Source organism: Hyperoodon ampullatus, assembly GCF_949752795.1.
Source record: "Hyperoodon ampullatus genome assembly, chromosome: 2".
NCBI lineage: Eukaryota > Metazoa > Chordata > Mammalia > Artiodactyla > Ziphiidae > Hyperoodon > Hyperoodon ampullatus.
Genome location: NC_136915.1, coordinates 88,551,079 through 88,572,164, shown reverse-complemented (window position 1 = coordinate 88,572,164; position 21,086 = coordinate 88,551,079). Strand labels below are relative to the sequence as shown.

The 21,086-nt window shown below is 36.7% G+C and overlaps 1 pseudogene across 1 annotated transcript; it reads left to right on the top strand.

Moving 5' to 3' along the window:
• The first annotated feature begins 19,450 nt into the window (after nt 1–19,450).
• On the top strand, nt 19,451–20,307 carry LOC307048470 (CBY1-interacting BAR domain-containing protein 1-like; annotated as a pseudogene). Its single transcript has one exon. The product of its transcript is annotated as a CBY1-interacting BAR domain-containing protein 1-like (transcript).
• The last annotated feature ends 779 nt before the right edge of the window (nt 20,308–21,086 follow it).

Sequence of the window (21,086 nt, the reverse complement as noted above, 5' to 3'; positions counted from 1 at the left end):
TGAATGGTAATCAGACTGTGGCAGCTTGCAGTTAATGTAAAGAGAGAATAGTTTCTAAGGGCCAAATAGATACTAAATGATAAGCAACAATTAATAACAAGTATGTCATTACTTTTGGAGTTTCCAGGATGATGTAAAATGTAAAGGCAAAGGTATAGAAGCTAAGTCTATGTTTGGTCATACGTATTTTTCAGCATTATTCTCTTTGAGTTGTACATTCTAAAGAAGGAAGGAAGGGGAGTGAGAAGAAGAGAGAGAGAGAGAAAATTTCTGCTAGATTTTGGGCTTTCATTTTTTTTAGAACTCTCATATCTCTCTTTCTGTATTAAACCAGCATTCTCTTTTCTAATACATTTAAAGAGGCAGCTTTTAAGCAAATAACTCTCAGCCAAAGTCTGTTACTTTTGACTCAGAAATATACCACTTCAACACATTCATCTCAGATAACAAATTATGAAACAGATTTAAAGTTCTCAATTATATTATTTGACCCCCAAAGTAACTGGTTTTGGTAACTGGTTTTACAGCATCCTTAGGAGGTGTAGGAGGATTAATTTTTCCTCCACAAATGGATTTCCTTTCTACCTTGCTCCATTTCTGTTAGTCCATCTTTACAGTTTTTATCTTCTTTTTCCCTTTATCCAATATATCACTGTAGTAAATGTTGCCAGAGCCCCACCTGGATACCTGTACCTACCACAGAGGGTACCTGTGCCTTGGCATGAAGTTTCCCTTCTCATATGCTCTTCAAGCAATATGACCTTGAGACTCCTCAACCAGTAGACTTCAGCTGAAGTGACACTATGTGACTTCTGAGGCTAAGTCATAAGAATGTCATGCATTTCCACCTTGTTTCCTTGGAATGCTCAACCCTGGAACTCAGCCACCATGGTGTGAGGAAGTCCAAGAAACCCATGGAGAGACCACATGAAGAGGAATCAAGGTGCCTGGCCAAAAGTCTTGGTTGAGCTCCAGTCAACAGATTCCAATGAGTGAACCATCCTGAAAATGGGTCATCCAGGCCACAAGCATACTGTCTTGTTTGACACTGGATGAAGCAAAAATGAGCTATCCCCACAGAATCCTGCCCAAATAACAGGGTTGTGAACAAAATAAATGATTGTTATTGTTTTAAGCCACTATGATTTGGAGTGATTTGTTATATAATGATAGACACCTGATACATAATTTGATACCCAAAAATGAGTGATGTCATAACAAAAACCTAAATATGAGGTATTGGTTTAGGGATACGGTACTGAGTATAAGCTGGAAGGAGCTTGAGAAGACTGTTAGTGAAATCTGGAAGGGGCTTGAGGGTAGTGTTACAGATATGTAAAAGATCACAGAGCTCAAAGGCTATCAGTGACAGCTTAAAGAAAAATAAGAAAAATGTTATTGGAAGCTACAGAAATGGGTTTCTTATTATGTAAAGGCAGAAAGCTTGGCAAATCTATTGCCTGCTGTAATGTGAAAAAACAAAATGTATCTCATGAAAATAATGATATAACTAAGGAGATTTCTAGGCAAAATATTAAAATTGCCACCTGGCTTCTTTTACTAGGCTTTGATAAAATATGAAAGGAACAAGTTGAGCTAAAGAAAAAACTGTTAAATATCAAAGAGTCGGAACTTGCTGGGCTCAAAAATAAAACTATTTCTCATTTCTAGTCTCTCCAGATGGCAAATGATTCTCAAATTAAGTGTCATACCAAAGATCAAATCCTGGATGAGATTATAAGCTCTTTTTTTGACTTTATAAAGTTCTAATACAGTGGCTTATAAAAACTTCCAGACAAATAAAACACTTTAAAGATCTTAGAGAATGCCTTGAAGATTCCACCAAAAACTGGGGTTTATATGAATATTAAGCATTTTGTCATTTAGCTTCCTTCAGGAAGCCCATGATAGAAAAATACCAGTCTTAAAGATACTTGTACTTGTGGCTTTTGTCTATGGGAGTGAACCCCAATAAAATTCATAGAAAAGTCACAACATTTTTAAGGAAACTGTTTTGGCACAAGAATTGCCATCATAGACTGAAAGGGGCAGAGAGAGTACAAAATGAAAGGAAAACTTTGCACGTACAGCATTTTACAGGCAGGAAGCAGACTGGGAAGACTTCTCAACTGAAACCACAGGCTTTTTCTTGGGGAAAAGGAAGAACTCACAGGACAGAACCAAGCGATACTGAGAACTCCCACAGAGTAAGATTGAGCCCTGATCAAAGAACTGTTGAAACGTGTCCTACTGGATTTCAGAACTGCTATGAGCCCCTGAATGTGCGTTTTTCATATCCCACCATTTTCAAGCAGTTATCTTATTAGTATGCCAGACTTTTATGTTTGGGGGTCAGAGAGCTAAAGGACAGATAATTTATCTCTTTTAGTTTACATGTCTTTAGATTGAGAGGAACTGTACTAAAGTTGATGTATTTGAGAAAATACTCATGAGGAGACCAAACCTAATTTAAATGACAAAATACTGAACTTTGTGCAAATGCTGTAATGAGATGAAACTTTGGAAATCTTGAGGCAGGGGTAGACATATTTTGCATGCAGAAGCAATGTGAATTCTTGTGGCCAGAGAATAGACTGTGGCAGATTGTATTTTGCAAAGATGGCCATCGTCAGTATCTCTTGTCCCACATGGTCTTCGTACAATGTCATCTTGATGCTCCTCTCGTTGATTTGTGAGATCTATGTCTCCTCTCAGTGAACATGGGCAGACCTTTGTGATTGTCTCAACCCATGGAATACTGTGGAAGTAACACTGTGTTACTTCCAAGTCTAGGTGACAAAAATCATTCTAAAGAAAAGATGTGTCAGAAGAAGTGGAGATATCCTCAAGGGTAAAAAAAAAAAAGGCAAATCAGAAATGAGTTTGGTAGTATTACTCCACCACTTTCTAAAGAAAAGTGACATGAAATCTTACAAACACATTTCTTACTCATTGGAGAGGGGGAATCTGTTGTGAAGCAGGGAAGGTTCATGGGACCTCATCATGAATCAGTAAAACCATCTTCAAAATGTTCTACTTCTCTTTTCTCTGATTCTGTGCCTGCCAAGGAACATTCCAATTTCCAGTTTAATAACTCTGGACTCTGTTATTGCAGAGACATTGACTTGGGTAGAAGAAGGTTATTTTGGTTGCTGGAAATAAAAATTCCCTCAGTCTCAAGTAATGAATTTGCAATTCAGTTTACTTAAATTATTGGTTAGTGTGAGTTAGTCTTTATGACCAATGAAACTATAATTATGTCATTGAGTTCCTAGACCTCCAAAGGTAAGGAAAATATTAGAATGTGGGGACAAAAGGCCTTGGGAAACCCAATATGAAAGCTTTCTTTCTTCCCTTTCCATCTTTTCATTTAAACATTATTCAGTGTTTAGACTTCATCAAATGGTTTTAGAATAGAACAGGCTGAGTTGAGATGACAGGCAGTGGTAGATACAAGCCTAATAGGCATTTATAGTATTAGAGACCCCCAATAGTGGTTTAAATATTTTCTCCAAAGGCTTTTGCAACAAAAATAAGCATCTAAGTATGTAAATTGTATTTGTTATATTCATCACCAAAAACCTGTCAGATTTATCATTCCAGTATCCTTTTGGTTGGACATTTCTCATAGTCTTTGGCATGTGAAAATTGTCTTTGAACATCTGCTAGGAAAAAAAGTTAATTAAACACATATGGTCTGAAATCTCATGAAAAATTTTAGGATTCAGAAAATAGTACCTAAATCTAATACATATATCCCTGTAATTTTTCTTTTATCATTTTGTGATCCAACTCTTTCCTCTTTGCCTTATCTGTCCTCCTTAGAATTATACATAGCCATACCTTAGTAAATGGTCATTAAATGTCTTCAAAAACTTTCCAATTCAAACCCCAGATATGCAGTAAGAATACTTGACAGAAGAAAGCCACAAATTTGCATATCAGGTAAGGAAGGATACATCTCTGGCATCACCTGTGCTCCCACCCCATGCTCCATAGTGGCCAACTACGTTCACCAGGCCCGCCAAGCTCTCTTCCCTCTCTGTGCCTGGGAAAACCCTGGTACCTCATAGTCTGCCTAATACTTATTCCTCCAAAAGGAGATCACCTTAAAACTATTTTGTGGAAAGTTCCATTTACAGGTTAATACCTGAATTTCTTTTCCTTATCTGCCAAAGTGAAACAATATACTTTAAGAAATATCTGAAGAATTGCCATTCACATTTAAACTTTATGAAAACATCACAGCGCCACTCCCCAAATCTCAAGATAAAAATAATTCCTTTTTTATGTATAACCATAATGCCCTTAATCTCTTATCAGAACATCCATAATATTTCAATACTGTTTATTAATTCCCTTTGTCTTTTGCAAACTGAAAAGTTCTTGAAGGTAGGGACCCTGTCTTATTCATCTCTGTTTCCCATGGCCTGCAAGATATTTGATATTGTTGAATATGGAAATGAGAGAAGGGAAAATAAGAACATAAAGACAGAGTGGAACTAATTACTTTTTCTATATGCTATACACCATATTCTAGCCAAAAATAAGCAGTGATGGTTTAAAATTACTTCAGCTTTGCATGAATATGGAATACTATGTCAGTTTCCAGAATATCCCAGAGAAACAGCCACGGTAAGTACCGGATGATTTCTGGGTCACTCGGAATTGTGCTCACTCTGGATTAGTTTGCAGTTGTTTTCAGTCTGAACTACTGATGATGCCTAATCTGAACACCTTCCAATGGTGGGAATTTCCAACTGAATGTCTCATTTCAGGTAAAACCTTAAGGTGAAAAAAATTATTTATTTAATAAAGAATAAACACCTACTATGTAGGAGGCACTGTAGTAGAAACTGGGATATGATAAAGAAAATGAGCTCCAGTCCCCTCTCACTCTTAGGTGTGGCCTAGAATTGTTTGCTTAATGAACATATTAGGAAAGTGCAAAGGGTCCGCATCTCATACTCTCTGACCACTTAGCCCCAAGAGCAACACTGTTGAAGACTTACGGTTTGTTAGACAGGAGCCTGCTAGAAGGTTTGGGGTCATCAAACAAAGGTAAGACTCACGTATTTGTCATTCAAGATGTCAAATTGCAGTTTATTCGAAATAACTCATTTTCTGTTATTTAAGCAACAAAAACTCTACAACTTTCAAATAAAACAAAAACCAAACCTGTGTTTGAATGTCTTAGAATGGATTACAAATTACAGTGCATTTTCTCATCAAATACAGTTCTGGGCCTTACATAAGAGAGCAAAAAACCCCAGATTATCATACGCCACTAAGAAAGAATGTCTCCTAACTCACAAAAGCTCTTCTAAGACCAAGTCTATGCTCATGAAACTGAGAAGGACTTAAAAGTCAGTCCCTTCATATTTCAACTTTCAGTCTGACATGGAATTTTCTTCTGAGTGGTAAAGGCCTTGCTTGTTTCCTAGTTTATGTGTTTAGGGAGCAAGAAAGCAGATACACACAAGAAATTAAAAATAATAACCTTTTGAAAGAACTTAATGTTTCTGAAAGTGTCAAAGTTCTCATCAGCACATTGATGGACTTTGCCACATGTATTTTATTTATTTATTTATTTAAATATTTATTTATTTGGCCGCGTGGGGTCTTTGTTACGGTGTGCAGGATCTTTGCTGCAGGCCTGTGTGACCCGTGGGTTTCTCTCTAGTTGTGGCATGTGGGTTTTCTCTTCTCTAGCTGTGGCACACGGGTTCCGGAGCATATGGGTTCTGTGGTTTGTGGCACTCGGGCGCTCTAGTTGAGGTGTGTGAGCTCAGTAGTTGTGGCACCCGGGCTTTGTTGCCCCACAGCATGTGGGATCTTATTTCCCCGACCAGGGATTGAACCCCCGTCCCCCACATTGGAAGGCGGATTCTTTACCACTGGACCACCAGGGAAGCCTGGCCACATGTATTTTAATGATTGTTGTTTTTACTTTGAATTACCATGCTGAGGGCTTTGAGATCTCAGTAGGGTCCTGGGTAGTGAAGGAAACAGAGCCTAGTTTCCTCATCTGTAAAGGGAATGTATTTTGACACACTTGAGGTTGGGTGTCTAGCCTACTCCGTCTCCTCTAAACTTCCCCCCACCTCTCAGCAAGTAAAGAAGAGGGAGTTGGGAGAGAGACAGACAGACAGACACTAAAAGCTACGAAACACATGCAGACCAAGAGAGCAGTGGAGAGGTGCATGGGTTACCAAGGGCTTTCCTGCTGTGTTTCAATACATTCAGATAACTCCTTTCTCCTTGTTACAAATCTCCCTTTACTTAATCTACCTTGAGTACATCAGGTCTCTTGCTACCAAACAGTCCCTAATTAGAGCAGGATAAAAAGTATCTGCTAAACACACAGTTATGAGACTCAAAGGAAATAATGCTTGGTAAAAGCTAAAGCACTAATGAAAATGTTATTAAACATTTTTATTACTACTATTATTATAGTATAGTTTCATGCTCACTGTCACCTCTTTTTTAAAAAGTAAAATGGTGGATTTCTACTGTTATTGTTCCTATATAATTAGCTGGTCCTATCAAAAAGAGGAGGGTGCATATGTTTTAAATGACACTCTCTCTTTAAAAAAATGTGTGTGACAATATATAAATACAAACACACATATACACACAAACACACTCTTTAGTTTAATCCAGTTCGTGGCTGGAGTACCCAAGAAAGGACTTCTTAAATGAGACAATATCATACAATCACAATACTGAAACCACATTTAATAGGTTATTCATATGTTTCTCTCTTTTTTTAAACAAAGCTTCACTTAGCCAGCAAAGAAAGCTTTACAGTTTCAAGAATATAAGAATCCCATAATTTCTAAGTGTCTCCAGAGAAGATGAGGCCATAATTACTTCTTAATTAAGATTTTTAAGGTTCTTATAAGGTTCTTTTAAGGTTCTTACTGTCTCTCATCCATGTTTAAAACACTTATTTTATTGTAATCAATGTCATCAGTTCATGCCTACGTTTTCTGTCATTTCTAGAATACACTGAGCATAAATCAGTTATGGTAACCATGAAATTTGAATTCAAATGGCAACGTAAAAATGTTCTTCTTTCTTTCAATCCTGCTCTTTTTCTTTTATCTGTGTGTGTGTGTGTGTGTGTGTGTGTGTGTGTGTGTGTGTGTGTGTTAAGGCCCTTCACCCTTCATTCCAACGGTCCAAATAATTCAAATCCTTTATAATTCTCATTTGCCAATTCTATGTCCATTTTTATGAATTGTACCATTGAACCAATCATTATTTCTCAAATCTGCCCACTTGTGTCAGGCTCAAGGACAGAGCATTCTTTCATTTTAGGTCACAAGCAGAGTGGAAAACTGGTGTGCCCTTGAAAGGTAGCCTACCGTACATTCTACAACATTGGACCAAGAGGTAGATTACATACATTTTGAAAAATAAGGCAAATTGACCTTGAATGGAACCCAGAAGAGTATCTAGGAGGAGAAGCAGATACATAGGTGTTCCAGGGCCAGAGCTGAACAATTGGGATAATTAATAAACTGGAATGGAGACCTTATAAGATCTGCACTCAGGACACTGCCTGGCACATAAAATGTATTCAATACATGTCCTCTGGTAAAGAGAGACCTTAAATACTCTTTCATTTTTCTAAACATATTTACTATTCTTTCATTTTTCTCAATGTATTAAATATGCTCATTTAAAATTCTGTTCTGATCATTCTAGCATTTGCCATCTTTGGGCCTTTGATTATGTAGACTATAGTTTCTACTGTCTCCCAGTTATGGTGACCTGATTTCTTGTGTGTTTAGGGAAACTTTACTGTGAAGTCTTTCTGTGCAGAGAAAATTCATTTACCTCTTCTAGGGGCAATGCCAACCATAATCACTTTAAAATAATTCTTGGCTTTAGTATTTGGGAGTCATAAAAGAGAGTTCCACGCTGAATCCAGGTGTGTGGTTCAGAATTCTTAAGGGAAACTTCTTTTCCATTGCACCCAGATAACAAGTTCACTCCTACCCTCAAGACTTTGAACCAGTCATTTCCTCTGTTCTAGATCTTTACGTTTGGTCTTTTTTATCCTTCACTTCTTAGCTCAGTTGTCACCTCCTCAGAGAGGCAACTCTGAATGAATTGAGTTCTCCACTCCAGTCACTCTATGAATCCATAGAAGCATGCAGTGTAGGTCCTCAAACACATTTGTTTGATTCTTTAAACCAAATAAATAAAATAAAATTTCTGTCTGTGATCACATCCTTCAAAAACAGTCACAAGGATTTTCACCAAATTTAGAGGATATGTTAAAGATGATGAGTCAACACTTATGGAATATGAGGTAAGCAAAACAAACTTTGTGGAGTACAATGTTGCTAATGTTTTCACTTAGTTTCCCCTTTCCTTTTATCCAGGATTGACTATCAGCATCTATGTTACTAGACACCTTAAATAATTTATTTCATATCAAACTTAAAATTAAAAGAAAAGGCAGTTTATCCAACTCCATAATAGAATAACTTGAACTCCCTGCTAGGGCTACACCTAGACATATGGATAAGTTAGACTAGCTAACAGTTTCATATACATCTAAACCAGTATTTCAAAAATATCTGCCCAGTAATTACTTATTGAAGAAACAGAAAAGTGCCTTTTTATACCTCTTTAATTATATTTAAGATAATTCAATCACATGTACTCAAAGTAATGTAATATTCTAACTTAATTTGGAATCACCTTTTCTTCTGTAGTTTTTCCTCCCTCATAGTTTACATGCACCCATATAAAAATAACTTATAAGGATATGTTATAAAGTCCTGTTCAAAATATCATTGAAAGTTCTGGGTTATTTTCCTGTCTTTTATGTCAGCAAAAATATTTTCACCTTCTCAGTAGTTCTTTCTCACTTTTAGTTTCTCTTGCAATTTTCTAATTCAGAAAACACTATGGCAGGTATATTAAAGGGTTTAAAGTTCAGGGGAAATTTTTCAAATTCTCACTAAGCAGCACTATAACACGCATTTCTCAATTTCAGCTCTAACTGCTGACTTCAGGCAGCTGTCAATTGTCTGTTCTCAGAGTGGCTGTCACCTGTTGAAAAAATCTGCAACAGAGATCGATCAGTGGTGGCAAGAAAGGTTTTGTTTTATTTTAATTTTTACTCCAAGGTGCAATTTGGCAGAAGTCAAACTATGAAAGAAGCCAGCTATGAAAGGGGTTGTGTGCAGAAAACTGAATTAAATGGCACTGCATCTTCAATGTACTATAGTTGTTTTAGAGTCCCTATACATCTTTCTGCTTTCTGCTTGGCCTTGACCATCAGACCTTGGGTCCACAGCTTACCTTCCTAGCCTGACAGTACCCTCATGCTTGACTTTCTCCAGAATCTGTACAATGAATTTAGCCATTGTTGACTCTTCCCCATCAGCAGTAACAATACTACCAAAGCATCAGTGGACAATACAAAAGGCACCAACTTATATTTGCATACTTAATGCCTGGTTGATTTGACATTGGGTCGAGGGGCATAGAACGGGAGAAATAAGAGTGGACAAAGAAAAAAGAGTCTATGCCAAAAGAAGGAAGAGAAAGGCTTAAATATGAGTGGAAGTTTGGAACCTATCCTCTGATAAGGTAAGCTCTAGGTCACGGAGCCAAGCTACAGTTGGGTTGTATCACTCGTTCTGCCTCAACACTCCCTCACCTTCTGCAGCAGTCTGGCTTGTTTACTGACAGCCTATAACATGGGCCAGGCAAGGCACTGTGCTTTACTTGCATAAGCTCATTTTAAAATATAATGTCAAAAATTAGATAATTTTAATTCTCATTTTAAGGTTGAGGAAACTAATGCTAAAAGAGATTCTTTCTCAAAATATCACATCCAGCTGGTCTTCAAATCCAGGAATATCTAGCTAAAAGAATGAGCCATCTAAGACTAAGAGATTGAAGACCACACACTTTGAACCCAAAGTCTATAATCTTAAAATGACTGAGGTAAACTTATCATCAGAATCAAAGTCAAAAGTAGGTGGAATGTGAGTTCAGTGGGAATGAGAAGACCCACTTGCCCAGTTAAAAAAAATCTATGACCAGTGAGATGCTGAATAGTTGTTGCCAGGGGTTGGCAAGTGGGGGAAATGAGGGAGATGTTGGTCAAAGGGTACAAACTTTCATGTATAAGATGAATAAGTTTTGGGGAACTAATGCACAGCATGGTAACTACAGTTAACTCTGTATTATGTACTTGAAAATTGCTAAGACAGTAAATCTTGCGTTCTCACCACAAAAGGAAAAAAGGTAATTATCTGAGGTGATGAAAGGATTAACTAATGCTGTTGCAGTAATCATGTCACAATATATTTGTGTATTGAATTTTCATGTCGTACACCTTAAATTTACGCAGTTTCATATGTCAATTGTATCTCATTAAAGCTGGAAAAAATAAAGATCATTACACTGAGGTTTAACAAAGTTAAATAAACTTCCCACTGTCACAGATTTTTTAAGTGTCAGAACCAGGACTCTGAGCCAAGTCTGTATGACTCTAGACCTAGTGCTTCAAACATCCAGATAAACCACTTCTAAAAGGGGAACTAATGACTGTAACATAGGTGACCTAAGTCATCGTCTACCTTAGCTGGAAGCCAAGGTCCACAGAAGAGGATTCCCAAGATAAAGTGAATACCCAAGAGATCAGATAATAATATCAAAACTAAATAACATTTATGGAGCAACATTAAGGCTGTACCAAACATTAAGCTAAATGCTTTATCTGGATTATTTTATTTTTTGCTCACAACAAATCTAAGAGATAGATATTAATATTATCCTTATACTAAAGTTGAGGAAACTTGAGATGGAGAAATTCAGTGTTTTGCCGGGACTTAAATCCTAGACTCTAGGAACTGTACCCTCTTAGTCAGTTTACTGTACTTCAAGCCATACCTCTATAGGCTGGGAGTTTTAATTCCATCTTTCATAATACTAACCCCTTAGTACCCTAGAACCTGGAGCCTTTTACATTTGCACCCATCTTGGGTGATACTGACAAGAGTGGATGGAGTAGCCTCCAGCCCCTCCTAGTGGCTAGAATGGTCATTAATATTTACGAAAGGATCTAAGTATTGTGAATCAATGCTAACCAGGAGACACCAGCTTGTGGGTTTATCTAAAGACCTGGCAAGCATTAAACACCTGCAATCCAACCCATCCTGAGCCTCAGAGGCCTCATTAAATGTCTGACATCTGGTATACAACAGAGTATTTTAGCAACTGGGGAAGAGCATCATGCAGATTAAAATGATAAAATTACCCCCAAATTAGTTCAGCAGATGTGGAGCAGAGACACCGGGAGTTTTGTTTTTCAGCTTCTTCCTTGCATTCCACTACAATAAATATCAATGCTTGTTATCCCAGCTAATTATACAGTTCCCCAGCATCAAGGAAACTCCATTTTCCTTTCATTTCTGACACACAGCATTTAGATGCATCCCCTCTAATGACCTGGTTCCTCCTCTTTTAAGAACAGGGCTACAGCCACCCAGCTAGCAATTCAAAACTGAAAGCTACTCCATCCTCCAACCCTTATTCTTTTTAGGGTTCATTTTTAAGGCATACCCTAAATACAGAAATTTACAGTCTTTAAAAAGTGGCTATTTTCAGACCTGTTTACAAGACCACAATCTGAAACATCAGTCAAAAACAGCTTGAACTGATTGCATCCTTCTCTGGAACAGAACATCTAGCAGCGAAACATCCATTTGTAGCTGGTCCATCTGCCCTGTAATTAAGGTTGCATTGCAGCCCTGCTCCAAACTTATTTCTGCAAAGGAACAGCTGAGATCCCCTAGATAAGATGTCAGAATATGTGCTATCCAATTTGTTGGGTAACATTATCAGAGCCAATATAGTGCTGAATTTAAATCACCAGCAAAGTTGGTGATAGGGTAACATATATCCAAAGAAGCTCTTGTAAAGTCAGTAATGACTGCCTTGCTCTCCCAGGTGTCACTTGAATATTCTCTTCATAAGACCCATTCAAAGCTCAGTGAAGGAAACACCTTGCTGTTGAATGAAAAAAAAAAAAAAAAGACTCATTATGTACATCAACTCAATATTGTGCACTTAAAAGCTATAGAAACCAACCTATCCAAATCGCAAGTAATTTTTAACGATGAGTTCATTCTTTTGCCATTATTCACACAGACAGATGATGTAATATGCGTTTTAAAAATGAGAAATCAACTTTGAGGATCAGGTGAGTCAAGGATAAGAAGAGTGTGGCCCAAAGGTCTCAACACCTCCTCTCAGATTGAAGTCAGAAACTCTAAAAATGAGAATATCAGTATCAGGGGCAAACCTTGAAAACAGGTTTCTTTTTCTTCCTAAAGCAAGTTTTATGAAAACAAAAGCAGCAAGCGTTTTCAGAGGCTGGTATATTTATAACATGCAAATCACATATTGCTAACATGGTTTCATGTTTTCCCCAAAATAAATTATTAAACAGACCCAAAGAATTCCGCAAAGAATATAGAATATAATATCAGGCTGATAAATATTTGTTAAAACCTACTATCTGCAGAACACTGTTTTGCTCTGAGGTGCATAAGGGTGCAGAAAATTTGCCACCAACCATCTGCCCCTCCCTCTTTGTCTACTTTTAGAAAATTCTCTCCCTTAAAATGTGGCATCTCTGCTTTCCCCTAGGTGATAGCTTTACACTGTCACAAGGCCTCACAGCCTTGAGATTTAGAGTCAAGTGTTGAAGTAGCACAATGCTATGAGGGAAAAGCAGGTAAAATGGATGGATCTTATGCTAGCACTCAGGGACACGTCACTTATGCTCATACACACACACACACACACACACACACACGATTTTATGGCATCAAATCAAAAGCCATCTCTTAGGACAGTAAAAAAAAAAAAAGCTTCTCCTTTTAGCTCCCACTCTTAAAAAATATTTTAAGAATTTATCCGAGTCTGAATAATTTCAGGTGGCTCTGAGCTAGAGTGGTCCTAGCTGTCCAGCACCTGGCCCTGGGGTGTTTGGGCAGGAAGAATATGGACTTAGTGCGTGAGAGTTTGAGAAAAGAAGTGGTTGAGGGTGTGGGCTCTGGATTGCTTGGCTTGTAATATCAGAGATTCAGTCTTAGGGGAGCTGTTGGTGCTCTCTGGGAATTAGCTAGCCAGGCCCTCCTTAAAAAAAAAAAAAAAAAAAAAAGAATTTATCCAAATCCTTTTTGTTTCCTCTCAAATGCAGAACCTGTGAATGAGCATGATTTCAAGTCAATACAAAATACATAAGTTATCAGGGGATTTTTTAAAAATCATGCATTTCCAAACATAGTTGTTAAGGTTACAGCAAGTAATAAAAATGCAGAGAGCATCTAGCTGTAGAGACAGGCATTGGGAACCCCCTACTGGCTTAGCCAGAGGAAAACGACCCCACAGGTTCACCCAGCAACAGCTGTGGGATCCAGATTACAAATTCCTCCCAAGGCAGTATGAATATGAGTTTGAAATATTCATCTCTCCTTCCAAAACAAATTTTCCAAGACATTCCTGTCTCAATATTTCTATGAACTAAAACACACCACCCTTGGAGCAGAGCAAGTTGAATCCTAAATTCTTAGGAATTAAAGTATATGATGCTCAAGAGGGCACATATGAAAAGATTTTCCTTTGGAATCTCAAAATCAGTTGGCGGATGGTAGCAAGACCGAACAGAGATAAAGTCAAAGATTCTATTACTATTTCAGGCCCTTGAATCTCAAAAAGTAAACATATTTGTGGTGGGATTAATACTTTCCTTTTGGGAACAATTTCCAGCAAAAGGAAGGCACATTATTACACAATGTAGAAGAATATCATATGTGTTGGTTTATAAATATCACGACAGAATTGGACGGAAACATCCAGACTAAGCTACATGAAATCCAAATTCACAGGGGCTGGAAAATGCCTAATATAGATGGAAGGTAAAATTCTGAACTGCCGGCCTCATCTAGGATTGTAGTAAAAGTGAATTGTGGTTTAAAAATACTGAATTATCCAGCTTTTTATTCTAATTTCAGTTCAACAAGTATTGAGTATATTCTATGTTCTTGATATTACACCAAGTCCCAGAAATACAAAGATGAAAGACACATGCTCTGCCCTCGGGAAGCACACAGTCTAATGGAAAACACACACGCAATAGCGTTAAAATGACTCTAACAAAAGTCTGCATACAATAAGGACTTCTAGGTTGTTGGTAAAGGAATTTAGCTTGTTAGCGTATTAGCCACATTTTTATAAACATAAACAAATAATCATCCTATCTGTCATCTCTGCATTAACAATTTCCAGCATTTTATTAACAATGTACTTTAACATGAACTATCTTATGTACCCTACACAAGAGTTCTATCAAATAAGCAGGTGATGAGAAAACTGAAACATCAATATATCTCCAATTTGGAAGTCATGTTAAATATCTTTAAAGTCCATCTGTGGGTAGTGCACACCCATGGTATTACACTAAGAAGGATTTCGAACTCCTGTTAAGTCTAATGGGAAAAACTCCGCAATTGATTGAGAATGTCTGTTAGGGTTCGTAGGGGAGAGAGTAGCATAACCAGTGTCTGTATTTATGAATCATTTTCTATCCTATTCACAGCTGCTTTTAAAAGACTAATGGTAGCAACGACCCCTTAGCAGTTTCCTGCTGCATTCTGAATACTGAAGTGTATCTTATAAGTGGTCTTATGTCTCTCCATCCAGATAATTCCAGGCCTTCACTCCAGTCCAGAATGAGTTCTGGTATTTTTTTTTAGCTCCATAATTCCCTTCTCTGAATAATCGTACATTATTCACAAAGTCCATTGTTATCCAAATTCTCTGAGTTTTTCAAAGTGAATAATCCATTTTTAAGCATTTTCAAATGTTTCACCATAGTGAACCAAATTGCCCTCAATGTACATTTTGTCTTTTCATTGATATCAGTATAACATTTTTACCAATACTGTGTTTGTTCAACCAGTGTTTTAACTTGTCTCTGACCACTCTTTTGCTCTCTTTTATTATCTTTTACTATATGGTTCATACTTGCCTACCCAATGCCACTAATGATTTCACAAACATTTCCAACAGCACGTTTTTCCCATAAAATGTTTTTATAAGAAAATCTGAACTCTGTGGAAGAAAAATTCTATACACATTGAAGAAAGAAAAATACACCATTTTTATTTTATGACATTCTCTAATTTTTTTAAATATATGTGGAGACTTTCTTTGCATACTAACGTTAAGGAACTCAAATTGTCATCTTGGTTTCAGCTCTATGAACATTAAAATCAGCAAGGAAGACATTTAGCCATTTCTACCCCAGCCATACCAAGAGATGGTTCTTATTTAGCATATGAACATGTGGTTCAAGTTACACTGATGTTATGGAGGACTGCTGGGGAAACACCCAAACCCAGAGGATGGAAGAATTCCTGCAGTAGAATACATACAGCACACTCCACTCCACCCATTCTTCTCCCAATACCATATTAGGTATTTTTAAAATACTGTTTAAGAGCTTTCAAATTCAAATTTGAACCTATTACTCTGAAACTCCTATGGTCATTTCTTCTTCTTTTAGCTTCTGTAGGACTTAAGGCTGCATTCAGGTTCTTATCCTCTACTACATAGTATCTTGCATAGTAAGTTCTCAGTAGATAATAACGGATTCTTTAACCGGAAAGAGGAATTTTTAGGTTATGGGTATGCTTAAGAAGAGAATTCCGTTTCAGAGAAGATTCTCCAAGAAAACAGTTTTATGCAAAATGTGAATGCTGCAATATTATTTATAGTAGTAAATGATTTAAGACTACATGAAAGTCTAAACACAGGAGATGGGTGATAAATCATGGTATGTCTAAATGATTGAATTTATGACAGCCATTAAAATGTTTAGTATAAAAACTGTCATTTAATATCAAGTGAAAAAAACAAGGTACATGACTTTATGTAGTGTTATCATAACATATAAATATGATTTTTTATAAAATATACAGGTAAATTATGCCAAATATTAATAGCAGTTTTAACTATATAGTATACTTAAAATTTTGGGGGGGTATTTTGTAAAATTTTCTATAAGAAATACAAATTGCTTTTTTAATAAGGAAAATGTTTCCACGAAAAGTTTTAATCTTCCCAAAGAATAATTTCTCTGGTGAGTAGCATGAAATAAATGATTCCAGTACTGAACAGTTAGTTGCACAATGAAATCTGATTGGTGAGTGATCACAGAGGAGGTTTTCTTCCTTTGGCTTCCAAGACTGAGACCAGGAGGGGCCAGATATGTTATGCCAGTAACGTATCTAGTTATTGGCAAAACAACAGCCCCAAAAGAAACATTCCACAGAAGACGGTTTCTAAAATGACTAAAATGTATACAGAAAGATATTTAGTCAATAATTTGTATCATAGAATAAGATAATAGTAATGTCAAAGGAAAATACATATCTTTTATTTTGCCACTGTTATACTGCACAGTTTACCTTCTAAGACAGCACACTCCAAGTTAAGAGTGTTAACAGGGATAGTGAGGGATAGAAAAAGCTATGCATTCCTAAGTGTACTTATTTTTTAACTTCTTTATTGATGTAATATTAGTAAACGACAAACACCACCTATTCTAAATACACAATTTGATGAGTTTTGACATATGTATACACCCATGAAACCATTAATACAATCAAAGTAATGAACATGTCCATCATTCCCAAAGATTTCCTTATCTTTTTATAAATCCTCTCTCCTACCTCTCCTCACTCCACCCACATACCCTGTCCCCAGATTAGTTTGTCACTATAGATTATAGACTAATCTGTCACTCTGGATTTGTTTGCACTTCCTAGAATTTGATATAAATAGAATTATATTGAGTACTCTATTTTTACTTGCTTCATTCACTCAGCATAATTAGTTGGAGATTAATTCATGCTGTAGAATATATCAACAGTTCATTCATTTTTATTGCTGAACAGAATTCCATTATATAAATTTTTGTGTAGAATAATTATATTGCATACATGTATAAAATTATGTTAATTTTATTGTATAAATAGTTATTATATAAAAATACTATGTATGTAAAATTATATTAGAAACATGTGTAAGATATAAGTTTATCAATTCACTTTTTTGATTTGTTTAGAGATTTTGGCAATTAAACATGAAAGTTTTTTGAAGAGTCCTCTACAAGTCTTGGCATGGACATAGACTTTTATTTCCCTCCACCTAAGAGTGGACTGTTTAGTTCACATGGTAGGGGTGTGTGTAACTTTTTAGGAAACTGCCAAACTCTTTCCCAGAGTGTTGATAGCTGTACTATTCTCTTCAGCATTATATGAGGGTTCCAGTTACTCTACATCCTGGGAATTGTCAGCACTTGTGATGCTCTGTCTTTTTAAATTTAGCCATCCTAATAGATGTGTGGTGGTATCTCATTGCAGTTTTAATTTGCATTTCTTTAATGACAAGTCATGCTGTGTATTGTTTCATTTGCTTATTTGCCACAATAGCGTATCTGTTTTGGTCTATTCAAATCTTTTGCCCACTTTTTTAAAAAAATGAGTTATTCTCTTTTTATTGAGTTTTGGGAGATTTTTATATATTCTGGATATAAGTTCTTCATCATATGCATGATTTAAATTTTTTTCTCTTTACCATTAGTTTTCAACATTTGGATTATTATGTGAAATATAGTTTTCTTCTTGTTTCTTGTACTTGGGATTCATTGATATTGTTGATATGTGGATTCATAGATTTCATCAATTTTGGAATTTTTTCAGTCTTTACTTTTTCAAATATTTTTTCCAGTCCCTGTCTTCTTTCTTTGAGCACTCTGATTACAAGCATATTAGACAATTTAAATTGTTCCATATCTCACTGATTCTCTATTCATTAAAAAAAAATTATCCTTTATTTCTGTGTATCATCTTAATAATATCTATTCCCAAGTCTTCATGCTTACTACTTTTTAGATCTGGAGTGTTAAATTTTCACAAATCCCATCTAGTGTATTACTCAAGTCAAACATTATAGTTTACATTTATAGAAATGTAATTTTTGTCTTTTTTATGCCTTCCATGTTTATACTTAAATTTTGAACATAAAGAATAGGGTTATGATAACTATTTAATGTTTTTATTTGCTAATTCTAACATCTATGTCAGCTCTGGCTTTTGATTGATTTTTTCCTCTCATTATGAGTCATATTTTTCTATTACTTTGTCTGTTTAATCATTTTTTATGGAATTCCAGCATTGTGAACTTCACTTTGCTAGATACTGGATATTTTTGTATTGTCATAAATATTCCTGAGCTTTGTTCTGGGTCACAGTTAATATACTTGGATACTGTTTGTTCCTGCTTTTAAGATTTATTAGGCAAGACTGGAGAAGTGTTTTAGACCAATTATTCCCTATGATTGATGAAGACACTTCAGTGTCTTCTGCTGGAGAGAAGAGAGAAGAGAGGCTACCATGCACTGTCACCTTTAACCTGTTTGGGGGGTTCTTTCCCTGGCCTTGGATAGTTTCCTCACTCCTGTTCACTCATTAGCACTCTGCTAAAGAAATAAAGGGACTGTCTCAGATCTTTGTGTTCTCTTTCTGTGCAGCTCTCTCCTCTGCAGCACTTTAGGGAGGTAAACTCCAGGCAGCTTTTTGTCCTCAAACTCTCAGCTTTGTCTCTTCAACTCAGGGTGTTGGCCAGACTCTGCCTCAGTTCTGCCTCCATATTCTGTGACCTGGAAATCCTCTCAACACAGAAATCTAGGGAAATTCATAGGGCACAAAACATTTCTCCCCATCCTTTGGGCATCACTGTCCTACATTCACTGATGCTAGTGCCTTGATAACCTTTATTCCATATATTTTGTCCATCTGTGTTTTTTATTTTTCAGGTTCAGTGATAATTCTGTTCCCAGCTACTCCATCTTAGTTGGAAATGGATATTCCTAAGTGTATTCGTTCTGATCCTAAATGACAACTGGTAAGTCTCAGCATTCTGAGTACTGAATAAGCAACCACAATGTTCATGCAATCACATACAATCATGGAGTCTCAACTATTTCTCTGTGAAATAACCTATACATAAAGAAAAAAAAAAGATGTCTTTGACCTGAACTGTTGTTGTTGTTTAATGGGTATTGCTTTCAGTAAACATTTTAGACTTTATCTTTTTAAAAATTGCTTTTTAAAATTAATATTTTTCATACTGTTCTTGAGTAGTGATATTCGTTAAAGTGCTGTGCATTAATTTTGTTTTGCACTGCCAAGTTAAAGGCTTTTTTAATAGACTATAAAGGTAAATCTAGAAATTACTTATTTTACATTTATTTCTTTTTAAAATCCAGGATGGGCCTGGGTGCCTCAGAGCCCCTGTCTTTGGGCCCCAGCCCACGGTCTCTGGCTGTGTGTGAAGGAAGATGTTGAGGTGCAGCTTGGAGAACCAGGATGCTCAATTGTAAGATCCTGTCACAAATGTGGAGAAGTATTTTGGAGAGCTGTGCTAAATCTTTGCTGCTTATGTGAAGAAAACTGCCAGACTGGGATACAAAACAGAGCTCCTGGTGAATGAAATCAATGTGTATGCCTCTACAGAGACCCCAACTTTAAAGCAGGGCCTGAAAAACTTTGCTGACGAGTTTGCCAAACTTCAGGATTATTGACAAGCAGACGTTGAAAGACTTGAAGCCAAAGTAGTTGAACATTTGAAAGCTTATGGAACCATTGTAAAAATGAAACGAGATGACCTCAAAGTAACATTAACAGCAAGGAATCAAGAAGCTTTTCAACAGTTAACTCAGAAAGAATATGTCAGAGAAACCCATCTGACTGACATGTTATTTCACAGGCAGAAACGGAATTACAAAGAGCTACAAGGGATGCTACCTGAACAACTCATCATTTGGAGGAAACTATTGACAATTTTGAAAAGCAGAAAATAATGGATATAAAGACAATATTTTCAGAATTTATCATTATCGAAATGTTATTTCACAGCAAAGCTTTAGAGTTCTACACTGCTACCTACCAAAAAATACAACAGATTGATGAAGAAGAAGATTTAGAGGTTTTCCAAAATTCTCTGTATCCACCAGATTATTTATGTCATTTAGATATCATCAGAGCAAATTCAAAGTCACCTCTTCAGAGATCACTGTCAGCTAAGTGTTTATCTGGAGTAGGACAGGTAACTATTTGTTGACTAAGAAAGGATCAACAAGCAGAAGAGGATGATGAAGAAGATGAAGACTCAGACGTTATAGAAGAAGAAAATTAAATTTCTTAAGTAAACTTTGCATTTCCATTTTCATCTTAAATGACTTGAAATCCAGATTTACTAAAACTGTAGAACTTTAGACTGGATTCATATGTTAAACCTCAAAATGAAATCCTACTGGAAATGGAGAAATTATTAAAGGAAATTTATGCTGATCAACCAATCAATAAATAAATAAAATTCAGGACGTGTCCATGTAAACTTTATTTTATTTTATTTTATTTTATTTTTGTGGTACGCGGACCTCTCACCACTGTGGTCTCTCCCGTTGCGGAGCACAGGCTCCGGACGTGCAGGCTCAACAGCCATGGCTCGCGGGCCCAGCCACTCCACAGCACGTAGGATCTTCCCAGACTGGGGCACGAACCCGTGTCCCTTGCATCGGCAGGAGGACTCTCAACCACTGTGCCACCAGGGAAGCCCTAAACTTTATTTTAGAAGAATAAACATGGGGAGACCTTCAAGATGGCGGAGGAGTAAGACGTGGAGATCACCTACTCTCCACAAATACATCAAAACTACATCTACATGTGGAACAAATCCTACAGAACACCTACTGAACGCTGGCAGAAGACCTCAGACTTCCCAAAAGGCAAGAAAATCCCCATGTACCTGGATAGGGCAAAAGAAAAAAGAAAAAACAGAGACAAAAGAATAGGGACAGACCTGTACCTTTGGGAGGGATCTGTGAAGGAGGAAGTTTCCACACACTAGGGAGCCCCTTCACTGGTGGGGACGGGCAGTGGGCAGGGGGGGAGCTTCAGAGCCGTGGAGGAGAG